Raw genomic sequence first — 23,305 nt, 5'->3', positions numbered from 1 at the left:
CGTTTAAAATTTTTAGTCTGAAATAAGTATCTAAATATTTATTACTAGCTGTGCCCGCGGCTCCGCCCGCGTGTAATTCGGTCTGTGTCAGTAAGCGGCTAATTTCCAATCCTAATTTCTCTCCCTCTCCCCTGGAGGCGGAACTTGAAGTAAAGTTGACATATGGATATGCTAGATGACTGAAGTCCAGATAAAATATTTTACAATTAGGTACCACTAAATAAAACTACACTCCAAAATCAATAGTTTTATTCGCCCTTATTCAAATTTTACACGTGATTTAAACTTAGAGAATATAACCAAAGGGAGTGGTCATTAACAGGCGTTCCCTCTGTCGAAAATAGGCGGCCAATGGTCAACCGACGTTTATCTGACATGGCTATGTTTACGTTACGTAGGTACACATTTGATGTGCCCCTTCCCCGCAAAAAACGCCAGACTATTTTGTACCGAAAATTATAGACATGGCGTCTCCGTTGGTTATATTCTCTAAGGATTTAAACGACAGAGTAGTAGGTGTATATCGAACGATACAGTAAGGTATACGCGCGCGAGCGAAAGCGAAGCGGCCTGCCTGGCTAGAGCGCCACTTACCGTGGTCTTCTTCAGACTCCTGAGGAAGACCACGTGCCCCTTGTAACCTCAATGCGTTGCGAAACTTTCGCGAATGATTGGCGTATAAAATGCGAGTCCCAAATCGTTTGACTCCGCAAACGACCAGTGCCGGATTAAGATATTTTGATGCCCTAATTATTTCTAGACCATGGTCTAGAAACCACCATGCCCCCATGGCCCATGGCCCATTGTGCCCCCTCTCCCTAGGGTCATCAAGATTACATTGATTTTTTTAGGTAAATTGAGTGACGTTCATTGCTGCATTTCAGCTGAGAATGGAAATCAGTTACATCATTTTATCACGAAAATTGACAGTGCCGCAGCAGTAACGTTGCAACAGGTACCTAATGCTGCTGCAGTCGCCACCCAAATGTCACCTTTATCATAAACATCTTAGAATGTAATTGAAAACGCGAGCAAAGTGAGCGCGAAATTTTTTCGATATAAAAACGCAATTTGATAGACAGTTGTACATTTTTACTTTTAGTATGGAAATCAGTCACATCATTTTATCACGAAAATGGAATGTCACCTTTATCATATGTCAGAAAGTTATTGAAAACGCGAGCGAAGCGAGCGCGACAATTTTTCGATATAAAAAAACGCCATTTGATAGACAGTTGTACATTTTTATTTTTAGTACGGAAATCAGTCACATCATTTTATCACGAAAATTGACAGTGCCGCAGCAGTAACGTTGCAACAGAGTACCTAATGCTGCTGCAGTCGCCACCCGAATGTCATCTTTATTATATCTTAGAAAGTTATTGAAAACGCGAGCGAAGCGAGCGCGACAATTTTTCGATATAAAAAAACGCAATTTGATAGACAGTTGTACATTTTTACTTTTAGTGTGGAAATCAGTCACATCATTTTATCACGAAAATTGACAGTGCTGCAGCAGTAACGTTGCAACAGAGTACCTAATGCTGCTGCAGTCGCCACCCGAATGTCATCTTTATCATATCTTAGAAAGTTATTGAAAACGCGAGCGAAGCGAGCGCGACAATTTTTTGATATAAAAAAACGCAATTTGATAGACAGTTGTACATTTTTACTTTTAGTGTGGAAATCAGTCACATCATTTTATCACGAAAATTGACAGTGCTGCAGCAGTAACGTTGCAACAGAGTACCTAATGCTGCTGCAGTCGCCACCCGAATGTCATCTTTATCATATCTTAGAAAGTTATTGAAAACGCGAGCGAAGCGAGCGCGACAATTTTTTGATATAAAAAAACGCAATTTGATAGACAGTTGTACATTTTTACTTTTAGTGTGGAAATCAGTCACATCATTTTATCACGAAAATTGACAGTGCTGCAGCAGTAACGTTGCAGCAGAGTAATGCTGCTGCAGTCGCCAACCGAATGTCACATTTATCATATCTTAGAAACTTATTGAAAACGCGAGCGAAGCGAACGCGTAAATTTTTTAATAATTTTTGGTGACATGGTGCCCTAAGCAGGTGCTTATTTTGCTGAAAAGGGTTAATCCGGCACTGCAAATGACAGAGGTCAATGTTTTTTTTTTCAAAGTACCCACCTTCGTGGCCATTATTAAGTGCTTAAGGAGGCGATACGTATGAATATGGATTTGATATGGATGCGATATAATTACGATTAGGTATAATTGATGACGAAGAAAATAAATAATTTTATGCAATTATACGCGTGTTGATGTGTGTTTATTTTACCACTACGTAACTATGTAAACTCATTTTTAGTTTTCTTGGTTACTTAATGTTTACTCAGCTCCCCAAAAGATGGCACTGTGCAATGAGGGGCTATTAATTTACTGTCGTTTAATTTTGTTGTATTATGAAATCAACACATTATTCAATTAAATTTGTTGATATCCGTACGATTGATTGAAATGTTAGAAGAGGGGTCTTCTAAAGTTAGAGTTAATTTGGCAAAATCCTTCCTCGGTGGCTTATTTATGTCACATCGTATTAAATTTAGCGCCATCTGTTAGTTTACCAGGGTACTCTATACTCTATAGTGTTAGCACATATTTGAAAAAAGTTTGCCCCTCCTTCCTAAGTAGCGCCATACGATTCAGGGGCAAACTTAAATAAATCGAGTGTTGTGGCTACCCCCCCTTTTAGAGGTTGAATTTTTATAGCCTATAACCTGGCCGGGGATTTTCTCGACAGATTAGTAAAGTTTTCATCAAAATCCGTTCAGGCGTTTTCACGTGATGCGCGTTCAAATAAACAGACAAACAGATAAACAGATAAACAGACAAACAGACAAAAATTCTAAAAACTATTGGAACGTGTTCTGTTATCAATTCTAAGTATCCCCAGCCAACTTTTTTTCTAATATCTTCCATGTACAGACTTTCGACCGTCTTCAGCTTTATTATATGTATATAGAATAGATATAGATAGATAGGCTTTGTTTTGTGTTCTTTCTTTTTTAATTAGAACATCAAACGAAACGGGATTCGCATAAAATTTAGCTTTAAAATTACCTTTGACGTTTCAAGGACGGCATTGTCTCGAATAAAGATCTTTCTTCAAGAAATCGTTGAAACCAAACTAATTCCAATAGGTCTAAATTATCCACTTTTGTAAAAATCTGCATCAATTCTTGGCTTTAGTTGCAAAAAATATTCCCAGGGCTCCTAGCTCCTAGCTATTCCCGGGCAGGATTCCTATCCGTTTTTTGAACTCCGCCAAGGTAACTGCTCCAATAACTTACTCAAGTTCCACCAATTAGCCAAGCTATCCTTATTGCTATTATCCTTATTCCTTATTGTTATTAGCTTTTCACAGCATATCCTTGATCCTTTACTTCAAGTATCGTGTCCTTCAAAAATACAGCATCTGACGTCGTTAACTCGTGTACGGACAATTCTGTTGACATGATGGCATATTGAATTCCACGAGAATGTCGCTTACGTAACGCCTTTGCCTGATATGGCAGCTGCTCTATTTTAGCTTCGTAAAGCTCGAGAATATTAATTACCAATTTGCCATTTTTTTGCCAAATCATGATAATATTACCGACGGCCTCCTAGCCTAGTCGGTAGTGACCGTGCCTACGAAGCAGGAGGTCCCGGGTTCGAATCCTGGAAGGGCATTTATTTGTGTGCTTATCACAGATATTTGTTCCCGAGTTATGGATGTTTTCTATGTATATAAGTATTTATATATAATTATATATTGTATAATATCGTCGCCTAGTACCCACAACACAAGCCTTATTGAGCTTACCGTGGGACTAGATTGATCTGTGTAAAATTGTCCTATAATATTTATTTATTTATTACCAGACCCAATATAGCTTTCTCAGCATTTTTAGAAGTATTAGAAGTATACGTATGTACCAACACTACCGTGCAATTCCCCTTCATCTGATAAGTACTTCAGGTTTCTTCCCTGTTATCGACTTATCGTATTAATATTCCCTTGTTTGCATTACCGGTAATATGGGAATGTTCCTATATTCCCGTGCTACAACACTAGTAAACATTAATGGCGGGTGCTGACATGTGTTATTGCATTGGGGGGATATTACGGTACAATGGCTTTTTTCGTGGACAATAATGCGAGGAAGGTTCAGTAGGATTAATGGGCGTCCGGTTTGCATGGAAAATGGGTCTGCAAATATATTATGATTTTTTCTTTTATATTTAAATGCGGGAACATCAATGATACCACGCAATAAGTTACATACAGATAAAATATAATTTATGAACAAAAAGATTATAATAAATTATGAGAAACATTTTATAGGTACCTACTACGTATATATACATTAAAGGTATCGTTTTAATGAAATAGAGTTATTTTTTACGTTCCTAGCGTCTTCTTTTTTTAGTGAAATTTAAATTATACGTACGAAGGCGTTCTTTAGCTCAACGAAGATACTTACCTGTAACAGACAAACATATGGTTAAATCACTCTCAGAATAAATAATAAATATTAAATTCATAATCAATATTAAATTCATAATATATATTGAATTCATAATAAATATTAAATTCATAATAAATATTAGTAATTTATTCAGGTACAGTGATGCGTTGCGACATTACTGCCGCAATTGTCAAAAATCTGGGCAGCAACATCGCTTTTGACGTTTTCAATAGCAGTGTATGCTGCATACTGGTGTACCTAGTCTGAATCCAAGCGGTACCTTTGGGTACCTAACCTATGTACTATTTATAGTTCAGTTTTTAGTTCTTATGGCTTCTGTGCATTGGGACAATTTTGCCAGTATCAAGGTTGGGGGGCCATAAGTTCAATTCCAGGTCTTGATCCAGTCCGTGTAGATGCTTATCGGAGTAGTGATGCCTACGTCAGTCATGTTTCTGAGTTGAAATGTTTCTAAGCGCGCTTTGCAAGAATATTTAGTAAGTGGCAGATACTTTTGGCACATTTACGGTACTACTTATTGATGCTTTTCCTACTTCGAGGCCGCTGTGGTGAAAAAGATTTGTGAACAACATATCGCTATTCTATTACACACATCACTACGTGCATAGAGAAATATATGTTAGGAAAGAGTGCTAACCATACATCAGTTTTCTTGCCAAAACGCGAGTTATTTTCGTAGTCGACATTTAGCGTCAAGTAGCGAATTCATCAGTACTGCTATTAGTTGAGAACAGATGTCGCGACGAAAGAAAAGTCTAATGCTCAACAATTTCCGGCTTATATTAGGAAGTATAACCGGATTAACCGGAACTCTATTTGCAACTCCTTCTGCTTGTAATTAGTTGTAAATTGTTTTAGCAATACATTTTCCGTCAGTCGCGACACACGTGACATCTGGTGCCAAGTATCGGTACTGATAAATATAACTACTTGGCGCTAGATTGGATTACGAAATAACTCTCGTTTTGGTAAGAAAACTGATGTATGAAGTTAGCACTCTTTCCTTATATTTCTCTATGCTACGTGATAACCAAGCAGACCAAGCTCGATTTACTCTTCCAAGTCTACGGCCCATAACAACCATAACTCCCATGTTAGATTACGGCCATTTTACGCCCAAACGAAACTGTAGTCGTAAAAAAATAATTACCTACTCACATTATATTTTATGTTTTATTCGTGTGGGTAGACGAAGCTTTGAGGATGTACTGTTAATTAAGAAAAAGCCTACAAGGATGTTACACTAAACAAAAATATCTTTGGATGTTCGTAAATTTTAGGGAAATTGCTCGAATGAAGTGGAAAAGCATTGACAGACCTTTTTACGACATCCCCTTATTCGTGAAACTTTACAAGCCTCAATTAGTTAATTAATGTTTTATCCCTTACAAATACACAAGTTAAAATGACAGATTAAATCTAACGAATTTTAGCTAATTGAGACTTGTATATAAAATGTCAACCCTGAAAATTTGTGTCTCAAGATTTACAGGCCAATTCGAATGTACACTGGCATAAGAATGATATTTGAATTATATTACATAGTTATTTTGCGTCTCGCCCGCGCCAGTACATGCAAGGACAGTTACGAGCGAAATGTACGATATTTGAATGGCATCCGTAAGATATCAGTCTGATATCAGTGTACTTACATTCGAATTGGCCTGCTTGACGAACGAAAATAATTTAGTTTAAACACATACACAGAAAAACAAAAGGTGTGTCTTAATGTGCCAAAACTGCTCCAAGAAATACCTGTAAGTATTAAGTAATAACTCCTTTTGCTCTGTACCTAAATTGTGAGCATTTGTTTTACAAACTTTTGAAACAAAAAAACAAATTAATAGGGCCTAAATCTTTATATGACCTATTTCCGATATGGCCTTATTACGTTTTACGGGCCTTGAAAGGGTCTCCTTTATTTTACTGCTACCATTTTATCGCTGTTTTATAACTATTTGATACAATCTTGCCTTTAACGTGTTCCTGTATTCATTGGGTATGCAAAATATATTGTACGGTTTAAAGAACAAAATCATACATTATTAACTTTAGGGTACAGGAGGGTTTTTTTTGTTTTTCTATCAGTAATAGTAAGCTTCGTGTATGAAAAAAAATCATAGCTAATGTTTGTTCAATAATTATGTCCAACAACACGAAACGAATCCAAAAATGAGAAATCCACAAATTATTGTAAAGATGTATATCTTATCTTATTACGGCTAAGCCAAAATGTATTGAAAGTCGGGAGACTTTCCCGTCGCCGCCGCTTTTCAGCCGTGTGGGCCGCTTTTTGTATGGGGCGTTATTACTCGCGATGCGCGCGCCACATTCAGGTACTTTTGCAATTTTGAAGTTTCTAGTATAAAATAGATTCCGGCCGGTATCGGCAACGCAACATACAACCCCTCTGGTGTTGCGGGCGTCCATGGGCGTCGGTAATCGCTTCCCATCAGGCGATTTGTCTATTCGTTTGCCTCATATATCATAATTTTTTTTTAAATAGCGCCACCTTCAATGCTGAGGCACGTTGCGTTGATTTAAATTGTTAGTCTTCTATATTTACATATCTCTGGTATCTGGTAGTATGTAGATTGTAGGTACAGACAGATACACGATATTTTATCAGATTTATAGAGGTAAATAAAATAAATTGCGTCTTTATTGAAATTCGTTAGAGACAAAGCAATTACTTTTACGTTATTGATATCGTTTGAGGACGTTTTGATTGAGATATTTTGTATCGAAACGAGATTTTTATTACAAAATAATTTATTAGCAGTAGAAAAACAGGAAATAAAACGTATACTTCATAAAAATATAAGTAGGTCATCATTTACGTAAGAACTCATTCCCACTGACGTCCAGTTTTTTGCGGGTACGGTTTTTTGCAGGATCCAGTTTTCTGTAGTATGCATGCAGGATCCCGCAAACAGAATCCTCGTGTGAAACTTACTATATTAGCACATATACTACTAAAACGGGATCCTGCAAAAAACCGTACCCGCAAAAAACTGGACGTCAGTGGGTAACAGCTCTAATTTGTATCATTATTCGCAATAAAATTTCATCATCTGTCAAGATGTAGGTAGTGACAAATATATACTTACATAAGTCCCACAGTAGTAGATTATCAAATTCGGACTTAGCATCACTTTTATGGGCAACCATTGTGCATTTCATCGCGGTATCAAGTCGGTTCGAAATTTTGCGGTCGGCTCTTCTACCATTATTGAATTGATTTGATTGTAAAAATCGTGAAAGTGTAAATCAGTACTTTAAAAATAAATTGATTTTATTTCAGGCAAGCACCCATATAAAACAAATATTACCTATAAATTTTAAAATGACAAAAGTGTAAAAAAGAAGTTAAAAGTTAAAAGTACAAAATCTGTTAAAACCAAAAATTAAATTTTTTTAAATTACAATTTAAAATAAAATAAAACTATTTCCGGTTCGCATCTTGATGCAAAGACAGCCAAAACCTACATATTGGACTGTTCAGATCTTCACTAATTATGGCAAGGATACAGTTCTCAGAGCTGCGCAGCCTACTCCAAAAGGACGCTACTCTGGACCGAATTACGGCAAAGAAATCGGGGACACGAGCCTCCGCAAACATACTCGACGCACTACACCACCTTGGCAACTTCATCAGGATTCTGAAGGCGTCGTTATATTGAACCCTTAAGGTGTTAATTGCTTTCCTGGTGAAGTTGGTCCAAAGTTGCCCCGTGTAAAAGCTTTGACAGTATGCTCTAAAGAGCGTCACTTTGACCACGTCGGAGCATCTGCCAAACCTGCGCGCGAGCATGTTGCATCTCACTGATAAGGCTCTTCTCTCTCGCTCGATGTCCTTGTCGTCCTTCAGGTTTTCGGTTAGGATATGTCCGAGGTATTTAAACTGCTGCACCCTTCGAACAGGTAATCCGTTTAAAAATACGTCAAGTATCCTCCCCGGACCCTTTCCTGCCTTAAATACAAGGTATTCAGTTTTAATACTGTTATACTTCATTCCGTGAGAAATCGCATATTTCTCACAGTAATGAAGCAACCTCCTGAGGCCCTCAGCCGAGGGGCTGAGGAGCACCATGTCATCCGCATAGCTTAAACTATTAACGCAGACGCCACCTATATGACATCCGACTCTGGTGCTCCTCAGCCCCACAATCAAAATCAGCGATATTGATAAACCGAACGGCTGCATCAAAAGGTCAACAAACAAAATGTTTTATTTGGTTTAATAGAAATTAGTGCTTATTTATAACCATTATAATTATAACCAAGATATCAAACAACAGGAAAATGTACTGTATTCTAAAATTTTGTTTTGAAAATCGTGTAAATTTCATTCGATAACGTGACGTAGGACATACGTGACGTAGGATTTTAAACAGCGTGTCAAGCGGGACGTATTGGAAACTCAAAATCCCATACAAAATTAGACGTAACGCAAACGCGTACGTCACATTACGCTATCGAATGATACATTACATACAATGATGTATATATTTACACTAGGGATGTAGGGGTAGGTACAGGTGTGTCTATTCTGCTGTCAGTTTTAAAAAGCATCCACATCCGAGTCTTCCGAGTTAACTTTTTTTGGAGCAACCCTGTGTAGCACGATGCCATTAGGTAGCTGACCGAATATTGACCATTTTGCACACTATTGCTCCATAGCTGTTCTACAATAGTTAATAGCTGCGGTGAGTGCGCAGAATATTCAAAAACGTGATACGCGATCCCGGGCACGCACAGCCGTCTCAATTACGCTCAGTGAGAGTGAGAGAAACACAAAACCCAGGGCCTTGATTTAATGAGTAATCCCTTTAAAATAATTTTAAAATCACGTGACAATTCTCCTCAATATTATTCATAATCAAGCGATTATAACCCCAAATTAGTTTTCAGTGTGTATTAGCCACAAGGCCACAATCGCAATTGTGTCTCTATATAACATAGGTGGAATTTAATTATAAAGCAATTTCTGTGAACCAGTTTTCATTCTGACATAATTTACGCTAACAATTAGCATATAATTTCAACAAACTAATTAATTTGACGCGAGTTGATTTATGCACTGTTTAAATTTATCTGGGTTTACGTGTGTCTGGTGTTACCTCTTCACACTTAAACCGCTGAGTCGATTTAGATGGAAATAGTTTGAGTTTTGGGAAAAGGCAATATTTTTGTCATCAAAGAAAATATCATTCTAGGCAAACAAAGTCACAGGCGGAATCTAGTTATTATTATTTTCACTTGGACTGCCCTCCAGAACAGAAGAAACCCATAATTTAGTTAAAAAGATTTGCCGTAAGTTCTTAAACGTTCATTGTCTTTTGACCTTTACGAAAATATATGCATAAAAAACCATTTAAAAGTCAAGAAGTTACCCTTAATTTCCTTCGCTTAGCTTTACCCCAATTTGCCCCAATTGAAGAGGATTTGAAATAAAGAGTTACTGTCATGGTAAATTATGTAGCCACAGTATATTTACTGCCATCTTTCGACAGACGATTAAAACTGTTGGAACGCCATTTGACTTTGATCATTATTATTTCATTGATATGTGTTAACTTGTTAAATATTAATATTAACGCCATCTACTCGAGAGTAGGCTGAAGGTTATGGCGCCATCGCTCGAAAAGATTGCCTATAGTCGAGTAGATGGCGTATATATTAATATTTAATAATTTAACACATATCTGTGAAAGAATAAGGATCAAAGTCAAATGGCGTTCAAACAGTTTTATGTGCTGTCGAAAGATGGCAGTAAATTTACAGTGGCTACATAATTTACTTTGACAATCCGTCTCTATACACTCTATTCTCTTTACTCCAATTGAAAAGGATTATTTTTTATTTCCACTGGAGGAAGACCCTGGGTTAAGGGGTAGTTGCACATGATGAAGCGTTATTTAACCTTCTTCACACTAGGTGAGAACTGAGACACCAGCGCGCCGCTCTCCTACCTTCGTCACCGGGCACGAATCGAATGTAAATTTTACACCAATAATACAAATACTGCCCGATTCGAAATTTAAGATACGTCAATTAATAGATCTAGAAACGATAATTATGGATTTGATGTGTCAGTGTCAAAAGTGACGTTTTTGTTTGAAGAAACTTCACATTTGACACTGACATATCTAATCCATATCGTTTCTAGATTTATTTATTGACGTATCTTAAAGTTCGAATCGGGCCATTAGGGTAATACTTATAATAAATACATGTGGGTCAGAACACACTCATCGGTTGGACTACGTCTTGCAAGTCGTCAGGGCGAAGATATTAATCCGGATAAGCCATTTTTATTAAAACTCCTTTCCCAAGCCTTTCCTAGCGACATTAAAAATATATGATGCCGTTTAGCCACAATTCCCGGCGGCTCCTTCTTCCCAGTGTTCCAGGAAATTGGAATTTAAGTGGTTCGTGGTAACTGTCAATGTCATATATGTTTTTTCATTACTTCGCGTGGGTAAGAAACATTGCTAATATGTTACGCAGTTGCTAATATGCCTACTCATGCCTAGTCCTCCATTTCAGATAGGATAGTTAGACAGAAGAAAATATAACGACTAGACGGCGCTCTCGCATAGTTGCCGTGTGAACAATTTCGGAAGTTGCAATACTAATTTTGCTGTCACTACATGTCACTTGATGTCACACATCCTGTCTACGGTATACGGGAAAATTAACGCCGTGTGAACCTAGCCTTTCGGTATTGATAGCCTCTTAATCCTATTATTATTCTCGTCATCTCACACCTTGAAATCTAAATGGTCGCGAAAGATGCGATAGCAGAGAAATTTCATTCCGGCTTCGCCTGTGGAATAAACTCGCTGCCAAGGTGTTCTCGAAGGACCACCACAGTCCATACCACTATTACCACTACTGTTCTTCATAAAGTAATTGTAGGTATAGCTTTCAACAGGGTCGGCAAAGGGCATGTGATACTTCTCATATGCCTGTTCGCCACCAACAAGTTATAAAAAACGCAGTTACCTACACAATAATTACTTAAAGATACATAGGCATTAGATCACTGTCATCTTATATAGCCTTTTGTACAACATCTTGGCTACATAATATATTCATATTGCAACTCTATTGCTAGAATTTTAGATATTAGGTATGTACTTACTAGTAATACTATTAGTATAACAAAGTCTAATCCTAATGTATAATACTTCAATAATCATGTAAATTAAGGTGATTCCAGTGACAATAGCGGATGTATCGAATGATATATGTATTTAATAATATGACCCATACCTATTTGGCTTTGTTAATTCAGAATAACCTTATAATTAATTCAATCAAAAAAAACAGGAGATCCAGTCTTGCGGAAAACTGATATGATTACGTCCGCAGTCAGCGAGAAATATCTGATTTGCATATAGGTACGCGTTGAATCAGTCACCATCAGATATATTAGAGCGGCCGAGGCGCCCACAAATATCTGAAATCACCTCTATTGTCAAGGCGTTAGAGTGCATGTTCAGATATTTTAGAGCACCTCGGCCGCTCCGATATATCTGATGGCGACCGTACCTTACTACGTATCAAGTTATTTATAGGCTTTCCTGAGGTTAACTTATCTAATATAAAACCGAGTAAAAATACCACAAATACCATTCCTTGATGTTTTTATTCGAGTACTTAACGTAAAAAGTGGCAGCGAAGGATATGTCATATGTCAATTTATACCTATTTATTGACATATTATCTCGACAATTTGGTTGACGTATCACGCGAGCCGGATGATTTGAAGGCACTTCGGGAGATTGACATATAATTCGATTCAATGCGGGTTGATGGCTTTTATAAAGAAATGCGTGTATCGGATTTTTATTTAAGGCGACGGTAGCGGTGGGTAAAATTTCAGATTCTGTAAATTTACCCCATTTCACACACAAACGCACTTTACGCACACTACCTCACTTTACTGGGACAGGTCAGTGACCCATCATGTTTTTTTAAGATTGGACTTTTAGTTTAGTATTGACCACTAGCCTCTTTTGAGGGTAAAAGCGTTCCATTAAAAGATGAAAGAGAAACAATGCATTTAATCTTGCTTTCCTTGTCTGTTCATGTCACACGTGACGTACCTATTTAATTCATTTGATTGTTGACTGTTTTACTACCTAATATTGCTTTGTCGAGATACGCGTTTCGTACAATTAAAGCGAATAAAACAAGCTGTCATTAAGTCAGATGTAAAATGTTATTTACTACTCTATACGGTTTTCCATAAGGTGCAAAATCCATTCAATAGGAATTTAAATAAATAAAGTTTCAGCAGGCTGGCAATTCCATTTTGGCGGATAATGCGAAACAGAATAGTTATATCGAACCTGCTTACAAATTTTCACGTGAATCAGTTGAGAAATGTGATCTGCAAAGGAGAACATACAAAAGCATTTTTGCCCAAGCTGAAACGGAGACCTTTGCTAACGCTCGGCCAATGATGGTTTAGGTACACCTATAAAAAATGGTTATCCCTGCTGTAATTTTAATATCTTTATATTTCAACCGGTATAGTTTTACCTTCAAAAATAATCGGTATCGCTAAACAATAGCGGTAGCGGTACCTTACTACTTATACGTTCACGAAATCGGTATCTGCATAACTTATTGTTAGTAAACTAACCTGGAAAATAATCTCAAAATCACCGAAACATTTATGTACAGTCACCTGCAATAATATGTTACGTCATTAGCGCCAAGTTTGCCTCCAGGGAAACTTTGCCCAAAACGACAATTTTAAACAAATTCGTTAATGTAGAAAAATTTATAATAGTTATGGCCACCCTGCTATTTTTAGTAGAAAAAAGGTTATATATCTGACAAAACTATATACCAAACTTGTGCATAACTTGACTTGGGAATTTTGAGCGAGTTGTCTAATATAGGGTATATTTCGGCGGGCAAAAAATTGATAAATAATGAATGCAAGTAGAAAAAATTGAGAACCCTTTGACAAATATTTCCGGGTTTCAGTTTTAACACATGAAGCATAGATTATGTCTATTGAGATTTAAACTAAAAAGGCCTAAATACACAAAAGTTTTAGCGGTGGGCAAAGTAATCCGGTAATTTGGCATCCATACCAACATTGCCCACCACCAAAAACGGATTAGGGTTGTCACTTTCATCTAATTTACCAAGCTTCGCAAGTAAAAGAAGGTTATGTTTGTACACTAAAATAAGTTTATAAATATATACTGTATTTAATTTGTCTTATTATCCTTTATTTAGATGTTTTATCCCGTTAACGAATGAAAAACACAGCTAAAATCATATTTTTGGCCATTAAAGTATTGTAACAGATTTTCTCAAAAGTGACAACCCTAGCCTTTGTAAAATGCTTAGGCGAGCCTTATTTGGAAATGGGCAAAAACGGGTAGGTAACATTGCCCAGCAAATTTAATTAAAAGTTTTTACACTTATCGCTAAGTCATTGACAGGGAATGATAGGATTGCACAAAACCTTTAAGTGACCCTTAGACATCATCATCATACGAGCTATATTTGAATACCAAATTGACGTGGGCAATGTTGGCGAAAACCCCGGATATTTTTTTATTTTTTATTTGCCCGCCCTCTAAAACGCAAAAAAATGGGTAAAAACACGATATTTTTTTTCTTCACATAAACTGATGCGTTTGATCACAATGGACGTGCTGAGCAAAAAAATGTCATATGATGTGATTTTTTTTGAGAAATTCGTGTTTAAAAAAAAAAGCGGGCAAAGTTGGTGATAATGAGTAATGACGGTACCTACTCTTCGAAGGCCGCAAAAATATGTGACATGCTCTTATGGTTCTACAAATAAGATCGTGTCAGATATTTTTGCGGCCTTCGATGTGTAACATAAATTGCAGGTGACTGTACATTTGGAATAATTATTTTATTTAGTTTCAACGAAAGTTTCAAGTTTAGTACGAAAATACTTCAGATATGCAATATGCACAAAATGTAGACCTAATCGAAATAAAACATTGCTTTTTATAGTAAATTTATAAAACATTCGATACATAACAATAACCAGGCCACAGCGCTAATTGGCCTGTAAGCTTCATCTCGGTCTCCAAAGCCGCAAAAACTTGCTAGTACTTAGTGCTGGTCTAGCCGTTATTTTTTCTTGAAGATTTTCAGAGAACAGCACGTACACGCATTATACATATAGACGGAACGAACGGCATAATCATAATAATTTATTCGTCGCAATCCATGGTATTACAGATCTAGGTACAAGACTTACTTATACGAATACGAATTACATAACTCTTCCTGTTAATAGGCAATATTTTAAGATAAAAGTTCTATAATATAATACAATATTACAGTTGTCATCAAAATTCATTGACATACAGAAGTCAAATACGTTTTTAAAATGACGCAAAATGATACCAGCATAATAAAAATTGATCCCAATCAGTAAAGATGAGTCTTTAAACTTTTTTCATTTTAAGCGAGTTTTGAAGGAACATAATACTTAAATTCGACTGTAATCGTATTGTTTTAAGATAGTTTACTGCGGTTTTCAACAATAATGATCCGTAAATAACAGCAAATCAAATTTAAATGAGACGCGAGCTGATATTTATGTACCCTATTTTTTGAAATACAATTTATCTACTGGTATGCTTTCTCGTGTGCGTATATGATTTAATGTCAATATAATTGTCAAAAGCAAGAAAATCAAGCTGTCATTTTCATTTGAAGAAGTACACGTGTGCTCCGGTGTAGCCCCAACGGGCATCTGACTTGAAGAAGAATTTTGAGTGATGTCGTCAATGTATGGAAATTGTTCGAAAGTTTACATTTGAGATTGAATTTCTGTGTTGTCTTTGTGAGTAAAAATATAAATCGATAATAAATTGGTAGCTGAATTATCTAGCTTCCAAAATCATACAAAAATTCCATTACTGTCAAAGACAAAATTGTTTTGCTTCTGTCTCAAACGGAACTCCATATTTTGATTTTTTGATACTTTTAGTGTCGATTTGTAGAGAATAACAGCAAATTAAAAATATAATGGCATGAAGAGTCGGTACACGGTTTCTTCGTGAATAAATTTACGTGTAATTTAATGCAATTATTAAACATTTATTGAACAAATTATGGTTACAAAGTGAGGTCTAAATCGAAAACGTCATATACCGGCCCCTTAATGTTTTTATTTGAGTAACGTAAAAAGTGGCAGCGAAGGATATGTCATATGTCAATTTTTATCTATTTATTGACATATTATCTCGATAATTTGGTTGACGTATCACGCGAGCCGGATGCTTTGAAGGCACTTCGGGAGATTGACATATAATTCGATTCAATGCGGGTTGATGGTCTTTAAAAAGAAATGCGTGTATCGGATTTTTATTTAAGTAAATGGGTATTTTATTGCCACGACTTTTTGAGCGATATAAATACTATATCGTCAACCGGGGTGAATAGGGATGACTTGGGTGAATATGAATAGGGACAAAACTTAAAATGTAATTTACCTGACTATTTCGTAATAACGACTTATACAAATTATATCATACAAACTCAACTGTTGTTTGTCCGTATTCACCCCAGCCATCCCTATACACCCCAGTTGACGGTACCTAGTGTCTATTGTTGCGCTCAAAACGTGCGTGTACGAGTATGTGTGGACATTTAAACTTTTATAAAATAATCCTAAAAGTTTATTAAAAACATTCCTTTTCTAAGAATTTTATTTCAAAAATGAGAAAGAGCATTATAATGACATATAATTTCAGTATTATGATATATTATACGTCCCCGTGAAAATTGTCTATTTAAAATTTAATTTTATTGTGGCTCTTAGATTTAATTTGTGGCTCGTAGTGGTCTATTCGTGGTATCGATTTTTTGTTATTTCAAGCCAACTCAGAATACGTAATAAGCCTGGCTATTCCGCGACTCTCTAACAAGCGACAATGATTAACGAAATGATATTCACGGACTTATTTAATAGACACTAGTCACACTAGAATTAAGCATTGGTAGGTAACTACGATAACATGCATTGTTTAGCACTTTAAACTCTCGCGTTTTTTACACATATTTAATTACACCAACGGGTCTACAACGTCGGAATTAAAGGTAAAAACAATGAAATTATATCGTGGTAGACCCGTTGGTGTAATTAAATATTCAATAGGTTGGATAAGTATTTTTTTTTAAGTTTGCAGTTGTTTTTTGATCATTGCAGTTTGCCGATCGTATCCGGAACACCACGTTGCGTGCAAAATCCCGCATTGCTGACGTCGGCGAGAAGCAGTAGAACACCATAATAGTAAAAAAAAAGTCGTTTATGTACAACAATTGTAAAATTTAAATTAATTTTTATAGCTTGTAAAACAACTTGATGTTTCCGTGGCCTATTTGCTTCATAATTATTTGATAGAAAGCTGAAAGTTTAGTGTATATTGAAGTATGTATATAGTTTCCAGTCTAGCTGTTCTCCACTTCAAGTCGCATTTAAAAAAAAATCGTGAAAGTCCGTGAAATAAAATTTAAAATTATTCATTCGATAATTAATAATTATATTGATTTATTTCTCAGGTTTTGTATTTTTTAAATTTAGTTTTAAAAGCAGTCTCGTTGAGAACTGCAGCTCACAGTGCCACTTTATTGCACACACTTTTACATGTACAGTCGACGTCAAAGATATGTTTACACTTTTCGCCTTATTACAAAGGAGTAAGGTGCAAAAGTGTAAACATATCTATGACGTCGACTGTACCTACCTAACACAATAGCAACAACTTAATAAGAACTATTTATACCGTTGCAATGCACGAAACCTATTCGTGCTAGATTTCGTGATAAGGTCAATTAGATGCTTGATGGCGTTCAAGCTATTTCAGTCATTAAAGTTGTGATAAAGACCTAGGTAGTTTCCGGAGAACCTTGGAAAAGGAAATTAATCACGTACATAGTTATACGACCTGTGTACAGTCGACGTCAAAGATATGTTTACACTTTTCGCCTTATTTCAAGGGAGTGGGAGAGATGCAAAAGTGTCGTTGACGTCGACTGTACCTACCTTTTAAATAATCGATATTTTTTTTATAGCCAGTCAAACCACTTTGTCAGTAGAAAAAGGCGGGAAATTCAAAATTTCTATACGATGATTACCCTTCGCGCCTATATTTTTTAAATTTGCCGCTTTTTTCTACTGACGGAAATGGCTTGACAGACTATGGAAGATACATGTAAGCGCACGAAATTATATATTAATATTTTCACTATGTAAACAACGTCACAGTTTTTTGTAATATAGCCAAGATGTCCCAATATTTGCTATAGGTAAATATCGAATCGCGCCTGTAGGGTTTTTCGATATTCGGAATATATTTCGCATGCAAATCTCGAAGACGATATTCAGGAATTTGTCCCAAGAGCCTGGAATTTGGTTCGACGTTTAATCCGCAAATTACACACAGTGTTAATACCTAAATTCTCCTTGTAATATGTAAGAATGCGTAAAATATACGTTGATATATGTAGGTAATAGGTGTAGAAGTTTGAGTACCTACATAAATATTGCGCGTATGGTCTGAGTATTTTTGTACAATTTTTGTTATTATGCTGGAACCATGATAAATCGAACTTCGATTTGGAAAAAACCTCGTTGTTACGCAAAAACCCGCGAAGTGCGAGTCGGACTCGCGCACGAAGGGTTCCGTACTATTCCGCAAAACACGGCAAAAAAGACACATTTATTGTATGGGAGCCCCACTTGAATATTTTATTCTGTTCTTAGTATTTGTTGTTATAGCGGCAACAGAAATAGGGTAATTCGCAAGTAACTGGCCACTGTTAGTAAATTGGCCACCAAATGAATTCCATTCACCTATAAATAGAATTCATTTTAGTATAAGGTTTCAATAGCTGGCCAGCTTTCAATAACTAAAATTATTCGCCTTATATTAAAATGAATTCTGTTTATAGGTGAATAGAATTCATTTTTAGTTTAGGGCGGCCAGTTACTAAAACCGGCCAGTTACTGGCGATTTACCCTACATCATCTGGGAAAATTTCAACTGCCTGGCTATCACGGTTCATGAGATACGATACAGCCTGGTGACAGACAGACGCACAGACGGACGGACAGACAGACAGACAGACAGACAGACAGACAGACAGACAGACAGACAGACAGACGGACGGACAGACGGACGGACGGACGGACGGACGGACGGACGGACGAACGGACGGACAGCGGAGTCTTAGTAACAGGGTCCCGTTTTTACCCTTTGGGTACGGAACCCTAAAAAATGGACGGCTGATTTTTAAACAAGAAAGCAGTATTAAATCAATCAATTTCACCCAGGCTATCGGATGAAAATTATTTATATGCATTTTAGATTCGATGAACTCTTAATTGTCGGGTACTACCTTTGAGTGCGTCCAGACACAGACAGACAGACAGACAGATTCTGTGTATCTACCCATTTCTATACAGTTGATTAGAATATCAAAAGAGCCTCTACTTGTCGAGTTTGACTCTCCAAACTTCTCTTAAATGTCAAGAATACCTATTTGTGAAGCCCTGTTATAATGTAATCTAGGTTTTAATCTACTTACATTACATCATTAGTAGGGAATGTACCGACTATATAGTCGCCGACTAATCGGGAAAGCCGACTATCCGGCCTCACTTGTAGTCGGCGATTAGTCAGCGACTAGTCGGCAAAAATGGCCGATTAGTCGGCACTTTATAAGTGATTGAAAACCAGGGCAAAAAAAAAATAAACAGCAAATATTTTCATAAGCTTTTCAAGTATTTTACCTACCCAAATTCCTATTTAGGGGGCTTCTGTTGTTCGAAATATTCACCGTGTGATCGCTTTTTTATGCCCGATTTTCCGGTACTCGTATTAAATAATAATACAGCCTTAGGATTTTTTATTTTCTTTTTTAGCATTACTATAATATGATAAATAGTGCGAACGATTGTTTTTTAGTGCATCTGAATCGAACTTAAACCAAACTAATGACCTGGCCGACTAGCCGACTAGTCGGCCGACTAATCGGCCATCCGAGCGCCTATTAGTCGGCTAGTCGGCCAAATCAATAGTTGGTACATCACTTATTAAGTCTCGCTTTGTTAGGTATTCAGCTACTCTTAATATAAACCTGCTAGAACGAAGATATATGAGCTAGACTACTAAATGTAACACTGATATGCCGCAGACAAGGGTAAAAACACGTACAAATGCAAAACCTATGTTAATTTGAACGGGTAACACGAGTGCTCTATTCTTGGTGAAGTGCTTGAGGCGTTCTAGGTGAAGAGAATTAAACTATTGAGGTTAAATGTTCCAGTGCTTGACATGCTAATATTCTGTAGGGTGGTCCAAAATTGCGTTGACAAGATTTTACGGCGGCATATTGTTGATCATTTTAACAAACGTTTGCGTTTGCTATAGGAAAATATTCCAAAGATAAAACTTTTTGATTTAAGTTAAGTGATTGTAGTTTTAATTTTTAATAACATTTTGTAAAAGGCATATAAGTAATTTGTTAAGATAATTTTAATCTTCAGACACTGATATAAAGCCAAATAAAATAAATAAAATAAAATAAATATTATAGGACATTATAACACAAATTGACTAAGTCCCACGGTAAGCTAAATAAGTTGTGTTGTGGGTACTTAGACAACGATATATATAATAAATGTTACATATTTATATATTCTTAAATACATAGAAGACACCCATGACTCTGGAACAAATATCTGTGTTAATCACACAAATAAATGCCCTTACCGGGATTCGAACCCAGGACCATCGGCTTCGCAGGCAGGATCACTAGCCACTAGGCCAGACCGGTCGTCAAATTTATTATTATTACCGACATTGACGGCGCGATTCGGGAAATGAATTAGAGATTCACTAGATATGAAATAGTAAAGATATGTGACGTTCCACGGCAAAAGGTACCTTATGGCGCCGCAATAATATTATTGCGGCGCTATGCGACGTAAGCGCCAGCCGCCAGGTACCTTTTGCCGTGGAACGTCACATATCTTTACTATTTCATATCTAGTGAATCTCTAATTCATTTCGCGAATCGCGCCGTGAATCATTTTACGGTTTAGACTCACTTTTTTTTAGTCACTCGCGACATGTCGCATATCTAGGCTAAGTAGGTAGGCGAGGTAGGTAGGTTAGTATGTCTCACAAAAGTTTAAAATCGATTATTACCAACTTCAAGATAGGTAAACAGCGGGGAACTCGCGCATACATGATTGTAATCTTCTAGATACTGCATTTTCCTCCATCGACGCAGTTATTCCATTTCATTAAACTCTTGTCAAATGCGTTAAATCTTACAATAAGCAGTAGACTATAAACTGTTGCTTCCATTTGATATCAATTACGCTTGAGCGGTTCTGTGTCTGGTATTAACCTCCTGAGTCCCGTTGTCCTTTTCAAAGTACATATAAAACATACAATTATGAACCTTATTCATAACCAAAGGCATCTTAATCTGTGAAGATGTGAAGTCATCAACCCGCATTGGGCCAGCGTGGGGACTATAGCTTAAACCCTCTCGTGCTTGAGAGGAGGCCTGTGGCCAGCAGTGGGACGTATAATTATAGGCTAAATTATTATTTCTTATTAACTTATTTTTTAAGTAGGTCAATCAATATACAATACAAAATCACTCACAAAAACCATCACAGTCAAATATGCATACCCACTGTGCTATAAAATTTGATTGATTTATTGATTGAATAATTTACATCACCACACCTCACTCATTTGACGTAAAAACCAGTTTAGATTGACATTTAGTTTTCCAAATAAACTTCTAAGATAAAGTAAACACAACCGATAGTATATAATATCCATAGACTACTTTTAGTAAACTCCGCATAGTTATCGTTTTAATATCGAAAGTAAAGGAACAAAAACAACAAGATTAAAATATCATTGGAGGTAATTTTTACTAGTATTAGGACAGTGGGACGAAAGGTTAATGCATATTTTATTTATAAAGTAAATAAACTGATATACAGAGTGACCCATTTAGATCGGTCAGTATGGGAAAATCTAAAACTATAAGACATACACAGATCTCTTTTCAGGAACCATGTCATCGATTTTAGTAACAAGAAAAACTGCATTCATACATTTAAAAAAATGTAAGTATGTAAAATGTATTGAAAAAAATGGTGGTCTTTTCGCAATAGTCTTATTTTTATTTTTAATAATGTTCGGGGTTCGATTCCCGAGCTGAGTACACATTTTTTTTTAAATGTATGAATGCAGTTATTCTTGTTACTAAAATCGATGACATGGTTCCTAAGAAGAGATCGGTGTATATCTTATAGTTTCAGGTTTTCCCACACTGGCCGATCTAAATGGGCCACCCTGTATAGAGTAAGCACTCTAGGCTTACTTATTTTTTTATGACTGGGGTGACATTGGATGGTGCATCATTAATGGTCCATGCTCTATCCTGTTATTAACGGGTCTAACGCGATTAAATTTCATTATTTTACCTTTTTTCCGACGTTTCAGCCAGGCCGCGCTAGCTGTGGTCTTCCGTGACATCTAATGCGTAAGTAATCTGTGATGACATTACATCACTCAAATTAACGTGTAGATGCTAATTATATAAATTGATAAGCATTTATTGCCGATATTTTGACGTGTCTTGTATCTGTTAATATCGCATTATCGCACATCTTGTTGCGACATGTTTGCTAATGTGATTGCCAACTACCTAACCAAACCTACCTTCTTAGGGTTCCGTACCCGAAGGGTAGAAACGGGACCCTATTACTTAAGAATCCACTGTCTGTCTGTCACCAGGCTGTATCTCATGAACCGTGATAGCTAGACAATTGAAATGTTCACAGATGATGTATTTCTGTTGCCGCTATAACAACAAATAGGTACTAAAAAGTACGGATCCCTCGGTGGACGAGTTCCACTCGCACTTAAAAAAAACAATAAACTGTTTTATTTTCAGTATCCTCCTAAGGCCCAAGGTTCTACATATAGTACATCGTCAGTTCGATGAAATTTAAATCCTATTCAATTGGAACAGAGTCGCTTTTGCTTTGTTATTTTGAACAGCGCGCCAAGAGAGACGTTTTGGAAACTCAAAATCCCATACAAAATGAGACATGACGCAAACGCGTACGTCACGTCGCACCATCAAATAAAATTTACACTAGTATAGGGGTATACAGCACTAATTTAATATATTAGCACTGCTATTCTTTATCGCTGCTAATTCGTTGCAAAGTTAGTTTAGTCTTATTGTTTTGTTAAATAAATCCTTTCCAAATCAGGCTGCTTAGCCGACGTGCCAATCGTTAACGATCCATAGCGTAGCGTAATCATCTCTCTCTATCACTCTTCCATATTAGTGCAACAGTGATATTCGCGTTTCGCGCGGAGCGCTGGTGGCCTAGCGGTAAGAGCGTGCGACTTTCAATCTGGAGGTCGCGGGTTCGAACCCCGGTTCGTATCATGTAACATGGCAAACCTACATGTACAGCCACCGCGCGCACTGGCCGGTTGGAAATAAAAAACTAAGGGTTTCGCCGTCTTTTGTTTTTTCTTCGTAAATTTTTCCTTTGGAAATGTTGTCGGATATAGCACAATTCTGTAATTATTATTTTAATGCGACTGTATGGTTATAATTAGTGATAAAGTTTAATACTAGGGCTGCCACTAATGCAGGTAAAGTTTGTATAATTGTACATATAGCATTAAGTTTAGGTTTATGTTGAAATTAAACCTAACCCAA

General features: G+C 36.6%; 1 protein-coding gene and 1 long non-coding RNA gene across 2 annotated transcripts in view; one reads left to right on the top strand and one right to left on the bottom strand.

The window, feature by feature from the left end:
• The window catches only part of LOC134797750 (neuropeptide CCHamide-1 receptor-like), a 254,313-nt gene that overhangs the window by 191,976 nt on the left and 39,032 nt on the right, over positions 1-23,305 (bottom strand). The gene's annotated exons all lie outside the window — the stretch shown is intronic.
• Positions 20,181-23,305, top strand: part of LOC134797799 (uncharacterized) — a 153,886-nt gene continuing 150,761 nt past the window's right edge. The window contains exon 1 of the long non-coding RNA XR_010145106.1: positions 20,181-20,214. This is a non-coding gene — a long non-coding RNA (uncharacterized LOC134797799). The remainder of the gene's footprint in view (positions 20,215-23,305) is intronic.

Source organism: Cydia splendana, chromosome 15, assembly GCF_910591565.1.
Source record: "Cydia splendana chromosome 15, ilCydSple1.2, whole genome shotgun sequence".
Taxonomy (NCBI): Eukaryota; Metazoa; Arthropoda; class Insecta; order Lepidoptera; family Tortricidae; genus Cydia; species Cydia splendana.
The sequence above is the reverse complement of the archived record's forward strand: the minus strand, read 5'-3'. Positions and strand labels throughout refer to the sequence as shown.